General features: G+C 48.0%; 1 long non-coding RNA gene across 1 annotated transcript; it reads left to right on the forward strand.

Moving 5' to 3' along the window:
• Window positions 1-685: 685 nt before the first annotated feature.
• LOC125335065 lies at window positions 686-2,223 on the forward strand. The gene is made up of 2 exons (XR_007207323.1): window positions 686-807; window positions 1,600-2,223. It is a non-coding gene; the product is annotated as an uncharacterized LOC125335065 (long non-coding RNA).
• The last annotated feature ends 13,174 nt before the right edge of the window (window positions 2,224-15,397 follow it).

Below are 15,397 nucleotides of genomic sequence, written 5' to 3' on the forward strand. Positions count from 1 at the left end.
GTGCTGGACACAAAAGTGTCTCCCTGTCCTGTAAAATTGAGTTTAGTAACCAGGAGACACTATGACTTGAAGTTATGCTTAGACTGTAGAGCTCTTTTCTATTTATCATTTTTCTCTCCTTTGTTTTTTTTAACCCAGCCTTTCAGTCTTTCTTCCATAATCACATTGGATAAATTGAATGCATCTTTCCCCCTTTTCCTTTGTAATGCCCTGAACATTGTTGTTGTGTTACATGAACTTTTCATGTCTGGCAGTACTGGAAACAATAGGAACCCTCGAACCCTAAGCTGTGTGCCACACTTGGTAATTTTCAAAGAAACTTCTGTGAGCATTCATAGCACAACCACAGTACAGACTTTCCAGCAGGTCGCTGAACTGGTTGTACCCATCTGCTGTGTTTGAGCCTGTTGAAGGATAAAATAAACCTCTGCCAGCATATAAGAAGCCCAAGCAAACTGGGAAAGCAGACAAGATTATCAGTAAGAGAGACACCATGCTGTGTAAATTCCTATCCCATGAGAGGAGCAGGGAACAGGGGAAAATGCCTGGGGGTGTTGCCCATGCAAGAACTCTAGGCTGGGAGGGGATGGGTGTCAGCACTGGGTGGTGGGTGCCCACTGGGCCTCACCAGCGTGGAAACTTGACAGCTGGTGCTGAGGGCTTCTGTCTTTTTCCACAAGCATTAGTGTGAAACTGCACAGAGCAACGAGGGTGTGGAGCACGGAACTGGAGTGGGAGGGAGAGAACAGAGACAGGAGGCGAGGTGATGCCCAGGAAGCAGTGCGGACAGCTCAGCTGCAGCTGAAGGTAAGAAGTGAAGGCAGGAATACAAGAAACACCTCTGCACCTTCAGTGTAGCAGGAAGTGGTACTTTTGCTTGGTGTGACCCTGAGTGCTCTTGTACCTCCCAGAGACGCCGCTGGGCAGTGAGCCAGGGCAGGGCAGCTCACAAGCCCAGTGGCTGGGGTCTGGCTCGGGGCTGGTGCAGAAGGCAGCAGTGCCATACACTGCCCAGCTCCTCCTGTTCCTAGTGCTCGTAAATCCTTTATCCATAAAAGCATAGAATCAGTAAGGTTGGAATTAAACCTTTTCAGGCACTCCTCTGTCAAGAATGTTTCTAACGTCTTTCTTTTTTTTTTCCTTTTTTAATTTAATTAAACTGGAAAAAGCATGTTCTTTTTTTTTTTTCCTTCTTATTCCTCTATTCCTTTATGAGTAGGGGAAACTCCATCTAGTAAGTCTGAATGCTTCTACCGTGGAAATATTTAGTACCAGCTCTGGCATATTTGTGTTGGCTCCCTGATTAGACAATGTGCCAAGCTGTCCTTCGTGGCCTTAATTATCACAACTTCAGGCCAGCGCTGCCTGCTTACAGCGTAATCCCACGGCCTAGAGTGAACCCTGAAAATGCTTAATTAAATGACATTCCACAACAGATTAAGGAGTCAGAAGCCCAAGATAAATAAAAAGGGAGACTGACCATAGGAGTGGCAGGTGCTCTTCCTTCTCAGGACAATGCTCCTGACATGGACTGTTTCATTTTGAGCACATTAAAAAAAACAACATTGTTTGGTAACCGTTGGCTTCTTACATTTTCAGGGGACAGTGGTTCAGAGGGATCCTGCCTTGGGATGCAGCGGGAATAGCACTGTGGACTCTCACTGATTTTACATCAGCTAAGGATCTGCTCTATGCTCTGGTTATTTTTTTTTTTTTTGGGTACCTGGATGAGGTCCTTTGCCAAAGTCAGTGGATGTCTTTGCAGTTCTGAAATCCAGGGTGAGCATCACGGTCAGACACCAAAAATCTGTTGCTTTTTCTTTTTTTTTTTTATAAACCTATTGAAAAATCCCCAACCCCAAACAAACCTTTTCCCCCATGTAAAATCTAGTGTGCAGTTATTTGGAACAGACAGGATCACAGTGTGTTAGGGAGCCCTGTGGGAGCCAAAGCCCACGTCTAACCACAGAAGATCAGCACACAAATACAAATGCTGAGATAATGTTACAGTGCACAGATTAGGGCTCAAATCTTCAGCAAATCTGCTCAGAGCAAGGAAATGACAGCACGTGGGGCATGTGCAGCACACTGAGCATGTCTCATTCAGAGGCCCATCAGTAAAGGCAGTTATTGCTAATATTGTGTTTTATCATATTATTTCTCAATTATTTGCTCCAACAACTCTCTTGTCTCAGCTAAATAAACTGGCTGTGCAGAAGCTGATCTGATGTGATTTCTTCTTTGTGAGGAGAGTGGGTTGTGGTTGGCTGTCACGATGTTTCCAGGGGTTTGGTTTGTATGGTTTGTGTCCTTCTCCAGCTCTATAATATAATTTGAGCAATTAAACTACAGGAGAAGGGAGTGAATTAAATGTCCCTGCTGACACAGGGACAGTCTTCAGGGGAAACAAAATACAGAGGATCTGAGTGAGGGTGGTCCCTGGCTGGTGCCTGTGGTCAGGGGGAGGGGAAGTAGTCCCAGCCTAATCCCCAGTGGGCCTGTGTTACCCAAAGTACAAAATATACCCCATGCTTTGACATGAATGGAATCTTTGGGTGCACAGAAGCAAGGATTTTTTTATATTTGATAACAGAAGCAAGGCACATTATTCCTAAACCCCATCAGCTAAGCTGTGCAAGAGACCGTTGCACATCATTTCCCTATCTCTGAAATGGAGGCTTTTTTGCTGAGCTGGGCTATTCAAGTGATGAGTTTTTAGCATGAGGGAGGCCTCTTGCTGCAGCTCAGAGGCTTCATGTGCTTAACCCCTTACCCTGTGACTGGTCATGGTGGGGCACGGAGCAGCAGCCTGGAGCAGGTTCCAGCATCCAGCCAGCCCCAAGCCTGATCTCCTCTCCTCTGAAATGCTTTTACAGAGCCATCACCTGCCTGAATGCTCCACGACTTCACCCAGCACAGTGCATTTACCAACATTAACATTTATCATCTTCTCTGGCAGCTTTCCTTTTTGCAAATGAAAAGTAGAATAGTTTAAAAGAAGCGAGTGAAATCTGACAGCAAAAACCTCTTTTTAGGTATTCCATGGAGGAATAACCCAGGGCAGTATGTGAAGCAGAAGTATTTCTATTTACCTAGAGGTATCCTGTGCTTGGCGTCAACAAGTCTGCACTGATTCCTGTTCAGAGCTTTATATGTGATAAAAAGCATCTCCTCAGATTTGTTTTCTTTATTCTATGTTTACTACCTCTCTTCAAACTGAAAATTTGTCTTGTTCCAGTCTGAAGACGCAGTTCTGCAGGCGTTAGAGCATCCTCAGGTTCTCCCATCACATCTCCAAGTCATCCAGCAACATGAAACTTTTGGGTGCTTTGCTCTCCAGCTGCGTAGAAGGTCAGACAGAGTCCAAGACTGGGGATTTTACTCAGTTTGGTCTTCATGAGGCTTCTGTGTGTGTGTGTGTGTACAAACTGGGACCCCTCTCAGCTGCAGCAAAGCTTTGTGCAGGTGAAGCCCCAGCCTGAGCAGAGCCCAGCTGAAGGCCTCCTTTGTGGCTGGAGCAATATAAAAGTTTTTAGATCCAGTCTTCAGCCTTGAAAGTGCTTCTTTGAAGTCTCTGGGCCTTCACATGTTCTCCAGACTTTCATTTTGTGTACTGGGTTTTTTTGTAGGTTTGTTGTGGGTTTTTTTTTAAGATTTCAGGTAAGATTTCAACAAGCTGGGGATGTATCAAAGTTAAAATACTTTGCTTGAGTCTTAATCAATCCAAACTGTTCTCTTAAGAAGGAAAAATAAAGGCTGCTAAAGCCGGCCAGACACAAGGCAGCAGATGTTTCTCTTTATTGTCAGAACAGCAGTCTTTATTAAATACCAAAGAGAGCCCTGTAAATCCAGGAAGGCAGTTGAGTCTATGCTGAGGACACCTCTTCCTGAGGCCAAACAGCCTTTCCTGAGTAATTTGTTTTTCCTGCTGATCTTTCAGTGGTGTTTCTGTGACATAAAAGCAAAAGGGAAAATGAATATTTAACTGTGGAAATTGCCTGACAGTTTGAGCTTAAAAAGAGAAGGGAAAGAGCTGGGATGATGCTGTTGCTACCTGCGCTGACTGCTCCTTGGTGCCAGGACTAATGTGGGACCGTTCCAGGGGACTCCTGGAGATGGCCCAGATGGAGCAGGGAGCATTTTGTGTGGTCACCACACTGTAAACTGCAGGCATATCTTCTCCCAAGAACATGTCTGAGGAAAAGCAAACAGCACGTTCCTGTTGCCTGGGAATGGCAGAGCGAGGTCTCTGTAGGATGGAGAGAGCTCTTTAGGGGCTGTCTGGAGAGCACCGGCCATAATGAGCCTGGTAGTTTTCATTAGCATTGCTAATGGCATCTTCCACTTTTAAGAACTAACAACAAGGTTTCATGAATTAATAAAAGGAAGATGGTGATTGACTGAACAAAGGGTGTGCCAGCCCGTGCAGCTGGTCTGTTTTAACTAGGTAATGTCCATAGATACGGCGTTAATTTAATTCTCAGTTGAAATACTCCAGAGGAAATGTCAGATCAATAATGTAGGAAAGGGCAAAGATTTGCTAAGCCTGGCTGGCTTGCATATGTTAACTACCATGAGATAGATATGGATAAATGCTGAACATTAAGGTGAGTAATCACAACTGTCTTGGGTGTCTGAAAAAATTTTCTGCATAAACGCAGTACAAAACAAACATGTTTCAGGCAAGAAGCCGGGTAACAGGTTGTTATTTCATGCACAGCTCTGCAGTTAACATCCATGGGCTTGCTTTTTGTTTCTGAAAGAGGACAAAAAATGTCATTTCAAATATTGTCCAGTCCTCCCTAGTGTGGTGCTGAGAGTCCCTGTGCCCATCCCTACTCCGGAGTCCTGCACCAACACATCTTCATGCCTGCACACACGTGGGTACCAGCACTAGCTCTTGGTGGTTTTAAATCCTGGTTTGTATCTGAATTTTACCTTTCACCACATTACTTGTGAGATTTCCTCTGGGCTGGGGGGCAAAGGTGCTCCAAAAGCAAATCCCAGCTCTCCTTGTCAAGAAGCACTTCTGTTACTGGGAGCTGTGCTCAGTTGTGGTCGTGGCTGGCACGCTTTCATTGCAATGAAACAAGAACAGACACCTTTCATGGCCTTTGGGCCTGAATCTCAACTATTTGGTAGTAGCACAGTAATTTTTCCATGCACTCTTGGCTAAACCACTCAGAAACCTTGAGGATTTATTTATTTAAATAACACTATCTCCCCCAGCGCTGGGAGTGAGGGCTCTCCCAGGACCCGTGTGTGTGTGTGTGTGTGGAGTTTATGGGAACACTGTGATTTCAGAATTGCCAAAACAAACAACAGGTGCCTGTGTTATTTTGCAAGTAGGAGCTGCTCAGATATCAGGCTTTGGCAGAGAAGAGGCTTCCTTACCACACTGATCTTCCTACCCCAAAGGCCCTTGGGAACCTGGGTGGTGTATTTATGCTAAAGGATGCTGAATTGGAAAATGTTTTGAAATCACCTTTGATGAAGAAGTCTTTAAAGTGCCTTCCCAGCTACTTGTTTGTCTGCTTAATTTTTGCTTTCAACAACAGTATGGATCAGTATCAGGTTTAAGTACAACTGGAGAAGGCGCAGGGTGACTCAGAGAATCCCATAATAGCCTTTTTCCTAGGGGCTTGGCTTACCTACTCCAGAGAACTGAGCATGGGTGTAGCTACATTGAGGTCTGTACCAGCACGAACCTGTGGTTCAGAAACAGGGTGGGATTGGGAGAAATGCTCACACCAGAGCAGGGAGCCCTCCTCCAGGAGCTGTGCAGGTTGCACAAATGTCCAGGCAGAGTTTGTCATGCTGGTGGCTAAAGATGGGTGTGCTGTGGGAGCGAGACTGTGCAGAACAGTCCTTCAAGTGGGGCTTCTGCCCTTCTCCAAGGGATACAGTACCTGTTGCTGGCTTTTTTTGGGATCTAGTAAAACCAAGGCCTTCCACGGAACCAGCTCCTGCCTCAGGAGCCCCCCACTCAATAATTGCCATATCATAGTACTGCTTTCCCAGCAGGGTGACAATGGACAGGATCTGTCCCCTGAGTGCCAGGGAGTGCTTGCCTGGGCAGGACAGCGTGGCAGATGTGTTGCTGCCTGCCATGGTGCTCTCTAGGGATATGGGGGCTTTGGAAAGAGCTGTGAGCAGCCCAGTGCCTCCATCCCCAGTGTCAACTGGCCTCTTACTGGGCTGTTCCCAGCTGGGTTTTAAAAGGAGGAAAGAAAAGAGCTGACAGAGCTGGAACTGCTATAAGGTGGAACTGAAACAATAGCTTGTGGCTGTCTGAATCAGTTCCCTTGTTCCATGAATTTGACTCAGAGCTGAGTATTTCAGCGCCTCAGAAAGAAAAGGCTTATTTCAGTTTTGGTTCTAATAATGGGCAAAGGTCACAGCAGTTGGGAGGAGAGGGGAAATGAAAGGCATGGGCTTGGCTGTTTTCTCTGAACCAGCTTCACCCGTTCCTGGTTACGATCTCAGCAGAATAATAGCTGATCCTGAGCAAAGCCAAGAAATGAAATTAACACATGCAAAATTATATTACAGCCGTGTCAGGATCCTGCTGCCCGGCAGCGTGAGCAATGCATCCTGGAGCACATGGAAAGGACAGCACAGAGAAACTGATGGCTGGGAGCAGAGCACCTCGCTCTGCCAGGCACAGCCCATCCCTGCATCTCTGTGCTCTGAGGCACCTGCAGCCCCGCCCTTGGGGCTGGAGAGATGCTCTGCTACCAGTGCACCCACAGCTCAGCCTTCTCTCAGCCCCCCAAGGTGCTTTAACGTCCTGTGAATCCAAACTTGAAACCTGCCGGGAAGCTCAAGGCTGATGCTCGAGCTTCTCCAGGATCTTGGCCAGATTTCAAGAGCAGATCATGACACACACCATGAGAGCTGCCTGGGAGGAGCAGCCAGGACTCCATGCCTTATGGAATAACCCAGCAGTAGGCACTTCCCTGGCTCTGATCACCTGATCCAGGTTTATCTTGAGGGGTGGATGCTCATCCCTCAGGCTGGTGTGTCCCACTGCCTTCACTGTGCCAGGCTGGGAGCACGGTGTGTGGCAGGAGCCCGTCAGGGCTGAGGAGATGCTGGCAGGTGGCGAGGCAAGTGCTGGCTGTGGGGAGCCCTGGCCAGAATCTCCCACCAGCTCCTCCATTTCCAGCTCCACAGGAGCCAGCAGCAGGGTCAGGCCTCGCACAGCTCATCCCGCTGCCAGTACCAGCAACTGGGAGCTGCTAAAAATGTACCAACACACCCACTTTGACCCCTGTGGCTCTGATGTAAAGGCAGGTTTGCTCAGAGATGGGAGATTAATATGACTATTCCCACAATGTGCTTAACGACATCATTTACTTCAGAGGCTCTTGGGACGGTGCTGACACTCGCTTTAGCAGCTGAAGTGTTTAATGTGTTCTCCAAGGCACTCTCTAAACACAGCTAGAGCTGAGCGACACAAATGTATTTGCAGAACGTTTTAGGGTTAGCACACTCCAGAGCCACACAATCAAATGCTGGTGAGCGTGAGTGAATGCATCTTTGAGAGGATCATGATTCAGCAAGGGGTCGTGATTATTAAATACATCACACGGCTCCTTCTCGGTATTTTTCATACCTTGTTCTCAAAGTATTACTCATATAATTTTCCCTCTGAAAGTTATTACAGGTGACTCACCTTTAGCTCGAGTGAGCAAACATGACCAAGTGTTTATTCTGTTCACAGCTGAGCAATTTTAAGCCCAGATCCTGACCTTAAAAAAGTCCCTGAGTGAGGCTGGTGGGTAAGAGAGTACACCACTGGTCCCTGGAGCATCGTGACTCAGAGGCATATTTCTTATTAAAATGCTTCTGCTTTTAACTCGAGGCAGTCACATCTTGCTGACTGACATCCACACTGAATTTCCCGTCCCACCCTGAGCAAGAGCTGGGCTGAGCTCCCACCAACTCCCCAGGTCCCTGCTGCTGCCAAAACATCATCAGCCTGAGGACTTTGCTGCTGTCCCACCCAAGTGCAGGAGGAAAATATGATAGGAAATGCCTATTTTCTTCCATAAGCAATTAATATAAGTCAGGATGGGTCCACTTGTTGCTCCAGGGAGGAAATAAAAACGAGCATCCCTGGGACAGGGGAAGAATGGGGAGCAGGGGCTCAGCTTCTTCCCATGGCTGCTGCCAGCTCCCCACTGCTGCCCCATCTGAAGGCTGGTTTGGGTGAGATTTTCTCTTTGGATCAAGTTCTTTTTTTTTTTTTTTTTGGTCTCCTTGGCACTTGAGATCAACAATTTCATCTTGCAGTGACAGCTAAGGGAGGGCAGAGCATGTGCTGCTGTCCTGCCTGTGAAAGCTTCTTTGTTGCCTGCTGTTAATCTGAGCAGTTTTGCAGGCTCTCAGTGCTTTTGTCTCGAGTTTTGTTTTCAGTTTGGGTCCCACCACCAGTCCCACATGGTTTCCTGGCTAGCAGAACGATCTCTAAGCTTAGCAGACAGAAGGCTTGCAGCCTGCCCAGTGAGCAGGTTAGGGAAACCTCACACCCTGCGAGAGGGGAGAGCCTGCAAAGGAAAGGAAAAAAAGGCAGTGCAAAAGCTGGTGTCACAAACCCTCTTCCAGGCTATTTGCAGAGAGGAAGGGACTCTGGCAGGGGACCAAGAACTCTGGGTCCTTGCCCTGGTGTTTATTGCAGCAAGGATAAATAAAGGGAGAGCAGTGACCAAGGCTGGGCTGGGCACATCGCAGCCCCTGTGCCAGGAACCACCCTGGAGCCCCGAGACACAAAAATGTATCCTGAGCTCAAACCTATGTGAAACTGGCTGGGGGGAGGCTTAGGCTTGGGAACTGATGCCCTAAAACCTTCTTGGCCCTGGAAGTTGGGATTAATTATTGGCTAATTGGCTGGGATGTATCTCATTTGTAACAAATGAAGAGAGGAAGGTTGGGAGGCCGTGGTTGATGGAAGCAGAGCTGGTTAACTCCTGGTTAAGCTGGCATAAGAAGCTGTTATCCTGGTCTGAAGGAGGTAAAGGAGGGGGCTCTGTGGTGTGGTGATGCCTTATTCGGGTGTGTGTCCACACACAAGAATTGGAGGATGTCACCTGCAGGCTGTCACCCACCAGGCCTTCTTGCTGGTGGCCAGGGCTTTGGAGATTGCCTGCCAGCTTCATGGGCTGATGCCCTCAGGAAGACAGGAGCCAGGTAATGTGTGTTATGTTTTAGTAGCTTTATAACCTGGGAAATTGCCTTTTGAGAGGGTCGGGGGGAACAAAGCAGAGTCGCTGTAATTCTCAGAGCCCTAAACTCTGTGACAAAGCTGCTGTGGAGAGACTGAAAATTTTTATCAGGAAAATATCAGTAGCCTTAATCTCTCATTGCCTTCTTTTATAATGCATGATTTGAAAACATGTTAGTGTTATCTTTGTGTGATACAGGAAGCAGCCATGTAATATTGTCTCTTTGGAGGTTGTGTTAGAGCTTGCAGTCTCTGCTCAAATAGCTACAAGGTTAAATCCCAGGTGATATCTCAGAGGAATTGTAGAACTGATGTTAAGTTGAGCCTCTGACTTGGGGTGTCCCTCCCCTGGCTGGGCCATAGATATTTGTGATAGCAGCTAACCAAATTAATTTGTCTGTGCTCCCCTCCTGGCCTGTGAAACTGGGGTAGCAGCAGTTTGTTATCTTGTAGATTCTGTGTACATCAGCCCAGTAAAAGTTGTGAGGGAGTGATGATGGGATCTGTACCAGAGCATGGGGAAAGATGAGGGGAAAAGAAATCTGTAGGACTGAGTTTAGGGTTGAAATGCAGCAGTCTGGGTTTCAAAACTGGTAATCCTTTGGGAAAAACTGATATAGTGGTTTTGGTGCTGCATCTCATCGAGCAGAAATGTTTCAGTGAGGGTGCTAAAATGTAATTAGCAGAATAATTCCAGTTGAACTGGCTCTGCCACCAGCTCCCAGAGCCACTTCCCTGTGTTGTGTGCTCCGGCCATGCTGCTGGGAAGATGCAGAGCCCTGAAGTCCCTACTCTACCTCCCTGCTCCCCAAATCAAACACTGTCAGTCCTTGGCACTCGCTGTGAAGTGTTGGCCTCATTTGCTAACAGCTTTGGTTCCTCCATATCTGAGACAGGATTATTAATATGCCTTTACCTCCCAGGATGGCTGAGGTTAATTGAGATTTGTGAGGTGCTGAGAAGGTGCAGCAATGAGCATGGCAGAAAGTGGAGGCAGCAGAAATGTTGGTATTTGAGGGAAGATTTTTAAAAACAAGTCTGGAAACCATCAGAAAATACAAAGAATAATTCCCCTCTTTTTGTAACTAGAAAGTTTTAACAGTAATTATTGGGAAAAAAATTTGAGCAATTTAAAAAAAAAACCCTCTGCTCTTACTCTTATCTGATGGCAAAGCAGATCAAACAGAACACTCTCTGATAAGGGTCGTGTATTTGCCAGTTGTTTAAACGAACACCTGCGAGCCTTACCTTCAATATTTGCCTTTAGAGGTGGCAGGGAACAGTGCCCAGGAGCTCTGCAGACCTCGGGGAAGAGGCACAGAGCCTGAATGGAAAAGAGAAATCCCATGAGTATGTGTGTCTACACTGAGCTAACTTTGTGGTAGTGATGTTAAAACCCCATGAAATGGGGTGTGTTGGGTTGGAGCACACACAGCCAGCTCCCGAGAGGCCAGAGGAGCACAGGACACATTCAAAATACCAGTGGGTGATCCAAGGCTCCTCCCCAGCAGGTTGGTGTCTCCCAGACAGGGGTTGTTCAGGATGGTCTCCCAGTGCTACCCTGCTGCTCCTCCTGACCCTCAGGTACCCAATGAACCTGATGCTGAATTTCTGCTGCTTGACCCCTAATCCTGAAAGAAGCCTGAGGTGGGCCTGGAGCACTGCTGGATCTTTCTGTTCTTCCCCATCTCAGGAGCAGGGCCTTCACTGTGACTTTGTGGTTTGCTTACTTGGTTTGTTTGGGATTTTTGTTTTTAAGGAAAGATGATGCCTTTGGTTTGGAACTCAGAAACAGGTGTGCAAGTGAAAGGTTTGCTCCTGATAAATCGCACTGAGAACAGCGTGGGGAGAGAACAGTATGTGCCTGAGCTGCTGATGTCAGATCTGTTTGATGTGTTCTTCAGGGTGGCGAGGGTAAGGATGTGTTTGCCCACACTGGTATTTGTCTGCCACTGCTTTGCTTTCTGTAAGAGACAAGTGATAGGAGATGGAAAGGTAACATGGAAACTGGGATGCTTGAAGCTTGTGTAATTCAAGTGCTGGTCCTTTTGCTATAATCTAATGGAAACCAGCAGGGCAGGAGGTGCCAGCAGAAAATACTTCTTGTCCTGGCCCTGTTGCAGAATGACTGGGTGACTTTGATTGATGTTTCACTGCTCCATCCTTCTTCCTCTGCTCTCTCAGTGGCTTTGTGCCAGTTTCTGACCTTGTGCAGCTGTTTATGTGGGGAAAGGGGAAATCCCCTCATGATGTGTGGAGATTCCTGTCACACTCCCTGTCCCACCCTGCATCCCCATCCCAGCTTCATCCCAGCCCAGTCCACCCTTCCCAGGGGCAAAGGTGCTCCTGTATCCTCACTACGGTGGTTACATGCAGGGAGCAGCACGAATGTTGGGGTGCCCCTGGGCACCAGGTAACTGCTGGAAGGTTCTCCCCAGCCACCCTTGCACCGACAGCTTGGTTTTGTACTGCTGGCCCTGTACAGCTGTGCAGGGGTGACAGCTGGTGTGGCGGTCCTTGGTCACTAACGGGGCAAAACTCGGATGAGCCCTGGACCTTGGGTCTGCTGTGAGTGCCTGGCTGGCCAAGCAGCACCTCCTGGGCCTGGGGCACTTCACTCTGGGACATCACTCCTGGGTTGTGTTCGGTGACCTTGAGGCAGCTCAGCAAAGAGCTGGCACCAAATTCCTGTGGATTTCCCTGGGGTGACACAGCCAGGAGAGCATCAGGCTTTGTGGCAAGGACTGGTGTCAGCAGCAGCAGGGTCTGCAGGGCCGCCCAGCCAGCCTCATCTCATCCCCATTTCCTCCTCTTCAGTAGCACAAAATGAATCCCTCAGAAGTGAAGTTAACTAAATAAACAAATAAGGAGCTATTTATTTTCTATTGTCAAAGAAATGCTGTGGGCTCAGGCGGGATTTTGTATTCACTGTTCACATCTGCAGCCCTGCTGTGCTCAGGGTGGGGGAAAGACTATCCCTTTTATTTGCTCTGGCCTGGCCAGTAAATCAGATGGGAAGGATCCCACCCTGAAGCCACCCCTCTCCAAACACTCTTCCCTTTCTCCCCAGTCTGAGGGGACCAGAGCTGCACCATCCACATGGTAAACACTGTAAGAAAAACAAACACTTCTTCCTCTCTGGGTGGGGGGAAGAGAGAAGAAAAAGGCATTAGCAATGTCATTCTTCCCTCTGAGCTAAGATAACACATCAGTGAGAGCTAAGGATGCAGCTATGGTTCAGAGGGGGTTTATTTTTATTTTTTTAATACACCACTGGGAGTTCAAACAACGTGTCAGTGATACGTTGCCTTTTGTAGAGAGTGGCTCTGTTTTCTCCACCCTCTCTGGGTTCCTTCTTCTGTTTTTTAATTTTCTTGAAGCATTTTAGTCACCCTGTTGAACACATAGCTCATCTGGATAAAAGCCTCTGCTGTGACATCCACAGCCTGGAACCGCAGAGTTGTTTGTTTCAAAGCAATACTCTGGGAGAATTTATTGAACTGGCATCTCCTCCCCCCCGCCTCCCGTGTAAATTAATGAAATGCATGTTCTGTGGCACTTGTTAAAAAGCAATAAATCCTCTCTTGCATTTATTGCTTTGAAGGTAAGGAAAAGAAGACGTGATTTAGTCTTGAGGTAGGGTGGCTGGAGACACTCTGGTTTCCCTGGTGCTCTGTCTCAAAGGCAGAGTGCTTTGTTTCAGCAGCCAAAGCACCTTGAGAACCCAAAAATGCCCCTGGACTGTGGAGGCCTGATCCTATTGGCTGTCACCCAGCTGAAGCCCCATCCCAGGTGCATTCAAATCCCATGCATTCATCTGGAGGCATCACATCTCCTGGTAAGCCCAGCCCCAGGCTCACAGAGATACTCCAGAAGTAATGGAACAGGGGAGCTGCTGTGGGCTAAGTGCCTCTTCATGTCTATAGGCAGCTCTGTGCATCTTGACACTCGGTGATTAGAGATGTTAGTCTGCACTTAACAGTGCCTGAGTATCTCTCAGCGCTTTGCAAATCCTGATTAAACAAACCATAGTTAATGGCTTTTTGATTTTTTGATTTTTAAATTTTTTTTTTTAAATCCTTATATTGCCTGCATGTGGTAAAGCCACTTTCTTAATTTCTGAATCTGCTGAATCAATGGCAGTGCTGCAAACAGAGCCAGGTGCCCTCGAGCTGGTCACTACTCATGGCCTCAGCATGAGGGCTGGGTGGCTGCTGTCCCTTTCTCCCAGGGCTTGGCCTGAGCTGCCTGGGCAGAGGGGCTGATGTGGATGTGCAGTGACCTGGGCTTGTCCCTGCTCCCTGGGCTGGGAATGCCCCCAGTGCAGGGGAGAGGTGGGACACATCCCTGCAGCCCTCCTGGAGTCAGATCCACGAGTGTGGCAGCTCACACTAACGTGTGTTACACACTTGGTGTCCCTGCGTGGCACGCACACGTGGGGAGAGGAGCAAGGCTGCTGGCCCCTTGTGCAGCATGAATTTATAGTCAGATGTGAGCTTTCATGTCTGAGAATGCTCAGCAGGTTGAGGGAGTAAGTGCAGGGTGACTCAGAACAGGATGGTAGGAAGGGGCATTCGTGACCATGAACACAACCTTTGCCTGTCCCGTGGCCTCTGCTGCACCATCAGCCTGATCACACAAAAATCAGGACAGAAAGTCCTTCTGTCTGCCTCAAGCTGACCACCTTTCTTCTCTTAGTCTTTGACTTAAAATTCTTCCTGGCCAGAGGCAGGTGCAGTTCCATGGGCTGTGCCTAAGGGATGCCTTGGGGAGCATTGGTAATATTGGACCTTCATGGTAGGGGAGGACAAGAAAGTGATGGGAACACCAGCCCCCAGAGCATCCTGAGCCCTTGGGTGAGACCTTGCTGTCTCACAGGGAGGGTTACATGTATTTAACTCCTACCAGAGAAGGAGAGCAGGAATGACTGGGAGGATGTGGTCAGTAGGCAGTTAACACTTCTTTTGAAACCACAAACCCCAATATACTTTTATTTTTCTCTGGAAGAATGCAAAACCAGCTTGGCTTGTGGCATTTTCTGTGAATCAAACTGAATTAAGGAGTAGCTGTATATACCAAAAGTTCTGGCGAGGGGTTCAGGTGCTGGCCTTGGAGGTGGTTTTTTTTGCAGATTTTTCCCATTCCAGCTGCTCTTGTGGCTCTGAGGAAAGCAGAAACAGTGACCTGGGCAGAGCTTATTGGGCTTTCAGATGAGCTCAGAGTGGTGGGAACCCTGCCACAAACATCAGATTAGACAGTGAAAATAGATTAATTTCTTATCACTGCTTGCAGCATATTTTGCAACTGGGTTTTAAGTCCTCCTGTTGCAACGTGCTCTTGGTGCTGCAAAAATGTGTACATGTCCAAAAGGAAGAGACCAGACCAAATGTCACCCTCTCACCACCACCAATGCAGTTGGCATTAGCATGAGGATCCTCTTCAGCATCCTCAGCAGAAGCTTCTACCGACGTGGGCTTTGTGCCCGTAAGGGTCTCGGTTTTCTCTTTGGATCCGGTGGTTTGGAAAGTACTTGCTCACCAGAGGAAGCATCTTAATTCATGTTTCCCTGCAATGGAGCACCTACAAAAGGGGTTTTCTCCCCTTCTCTGCATCAGAGCAAGCCTTAAATGGCCATGTGAGCTGCATGCTGTCTTTCCCTGCCAATAACCCCGATAGCAATCACAGCCACGTGGGCAGTGTCCTTGATCGCGCTTTGTCATCGCGCCTCACGGCTCACAAAGCCTTGGCTCTGCCTCTCAGCTGGAGCATTAAGCCTGATGACAGATGCCAGTCCTCCCAGCTCCAATTGTGGCCTCTGGAGTGAGTGGGATTGTGTTTTGTCGGCTAAATAAGGATTTCAGTGCAGTGCTGGGGAAAGGCACTGGCTACTCCCAGATGTGTTTGCTTCCAGTGTGAGGATGGGATTTGGTACTCAGTGTGTTTGGAGCAGTTGATGTGGAGACAGCATCACATCACGGAGATGATCCCTCGCCCTGGAGCTTGGGATGCAAGCACCAAACCCTGCTTGGCTCTGGGGTCCGAGTGCCTGTTGCCCTTGGAGACCCCAGGCAGGACATCTCAGCAGGATTTATCCCTCTTTAGGAATGCTCTACACCCAGCAGCAGTATGTGGAAAGTGATTTTTTTTTTTTCCTTCACCTTATTTATTTGC

This window comes from Corvus hawaiiensis, chromosome 18 (assembly GCF_020740725.1).
Source record: "Corvus hawaiiensis isolate bCorHaw1 chromosome 18, bCorHaw1.pri.cur, whole genome shotgun sequence".
Classification (NCBI taxonomy): domain Eukaryota; kingdom Metazoa; phylum Chordata; class Aves; order Passeriformes; family Corvidae; genus Corvus; species Corvus hawaiiensis.